The 2,390-nt window shown below is 32.5% G+C and overlaps 1 non-coding gene across 1 annotated transcript; it reads right to left on the bottom strand.

Annotated features, from left to right (window-relative positions):
- Window positions 1–1,960: 1,960 nt before the first annotated feature.
- LOC111740374 lies at window positions 1,961–2,079 on the bottom strand. The gene has a single exon (XR_002780600.1). It is a non-coding gene; the product is annotated as a 5S ribosomal RNA (ribosomal RNA).
- Between the last annotated feature and the right edge of the window lie 311 nt (window positions 2,080–2,390).

Here is a 2,390-nt window from a genome sequence, read left to right on the forward strand (position 1 = left end):
AAGCTCCAAGAAGTTTAAAAATTACAAGCAGGGTGGGTAAAAAAAGGGTGAGGGAGCCAAGACATATCACAATCAAATTATTGAAAAGCAGTGAAAAGAGAAACATCTTAAAGGCAATAACAAAAAAAAAAAAAATCACATTATGAAAGAAAGGAACAAAAGAGAAAACTGTCAGCATATTTCTTATCGGACAATATGTAAAGCAGAAACCAAATTATGCACTAAAAGAAGAAACTGTTGACTGCTATATACAGCACAATATATTTTAAAAATAATAGTAAATATAGGTTTTAAGAAAAACAAAAACAGAATATTTTACTAGCAGACCTTTACTACAAAAATATTAAAGGAAGTTTTTCAGGCAGAAAGTAAATGATACCAGGTGGAAACTGACTACTAAAAGGAATGAAGAAGAGTAAAAATGATAAATTTGTGGCAAAATAAAAATAACTATCTTTTCCTGCTTTTATTTTCTTCAATTTCCTTAAAAGATAATTGACTTTAAAGCAGAAAGAAAGAAAACTCACTATGGAGTTTATAACACATGAATAATATGTGTGACAACAACAGAACAAAAACTAAGGGATGGGGGACAGATATATACTGTTGTAAGATTGTTGCATTATATGTGAAGTAGTATAATATGACTTAGAGGTAGACTGTGATAAGTGAAAGTTGTGTACTGTAAATTGTAGAGTAACCACTAAGTATAGTTAATAAGCTAGTAGTGGAAATAAAATGGAACATTAAAAAATAAACAAGAAAAGACAGGGAAAAAGGGAAAAGGGATAAAAAAAAAATAGATGGAACCAATAGAAACAAATAGCAAGACGGTAGATTTTAACTTGACCATATTAATAATAACATTAACCATAAATGGTCTAAGGTCTCTGATTAAAAGGTATAGAAGGCTGAAATGAATGAAAAATCAAGACTTAATGATATATCGTCTGTAAGAAACACTCTCAGTATAAAGAAACAGATAACTAAAAGTTACAAGATAAAAAATATACCGTGCAAATATTAGTCATGCAAAAGCTGGAATAGCTATATTAATTTCAGGCAAAGTAGACTTTATAACAGTAACAGTATTATGGATAAAAAGAGATAATAAATAATGATAAAGAAGACAATCCAACAAAAAGAAAGAATCTTAATGTGTATTTTTATGTGATGTTTAGTATTATGTGTCAGTTGGACTGGTCGTGGGGTGCCTGATTAAACATTATTGCTGAGTATGTCTGAAAGGGTATTTCTGGTCGAGATTAGCATTTCAATTGGTGGGCTTGGTAAAGGGGATTGCCGTCCCCAATGTAGTTGGGCATCATCCCATCCGTTGAGAACCTAAACAGAACAAAAGGCAGAGGGAGGAGGAATTCACCACTTTTTCACTGCTTGAGCTGGAATAGCTCACCTATCTTCTCCTGTCCTCAGACTGAGCCTTATACCATAACTTCCCCTGGTTCTTGGGCCTTTGGACTAGGACCAAATTACACCACTGGCTCCCCTGGGTCTCTAGCTTGCAGATAGCAGATTATGGGAGTTCTCTCCCTCCATAACTACATGAGCCAATTCTTCATAATAAATCATATATATATATATATATATATATATATATATATATATATATATATATATATATATATTTCTTATTGATGGTCTTATTTCTCTGAAGAACTCTGACTAATACAGCTCTTAATTATATAACTTCAAATTACATGAAGTCAAAACTGAAGGAACTGAAATGAGAAATAAATTCACAAGTATAGTGAGAGGCCTCAACACATCTCTGCCATTGATAGAACAACTTGACAGGAAATCAATAGACATGATTTGAGCAAGGCCACCATTCAATTGGATTGATTGACTGATTGATTAATTTAAGGCGAGGCAACCTTTGGTTGACCTCACAGATGGCAAAGACCTTGCCAGCTTACAATCCCTTATTTTTTATTTTTTATGCCTACAGCACCTGGTCTTCCTAGGTGGTCTCCCATCTAAGCACTAACCAGGCCCAACCCTGCTTAGCTTCCGAGATCAGACAGGATCGGGCTTGTTCAGGGTGGCATGGCCATAGACTCAATTGGATTTAATTGATATTTATAGAACATTCACCTAATAGCAGCAGAAAATACTTTCTTTTCAAGTGCACGTGGAGTAGTCACAAAAATAGAACATATTCCAGGCCATAAAAAAGTTTCAATAGAAAAAAAGGATTGAAATATAGAGTTTGTGCTCTAACATAATCAATTAAATTAGAAATTAGTAACAGAAAAACATCTCAAATTTGATAACATTCTTCTAAATAACTCATAGTTCAAAAAAATTCAAAAAGAACATTAAAAGTTATTTTTAACTAAAAGAAAATGAAATGTATGTTAAAATTTATG

Source organism: Pteropus vampyrus, unplaced genomic scaffold (genome assembly GCF_000151845.1).
Source record: "Pteropus vampyrus isolate Shadow unplaced genomic scaffold, Pvam_2.0 Scaffold62, whole genome shotgun sequence".
In the NCBI taxonomy this organism is placed as follows: domain Eukaryota; kingdom Metazoa; phylum Chordata; class Mammalia; order Chiroptera; family Pteropodidae; genus Pteropus; species Pteropus vampyrus.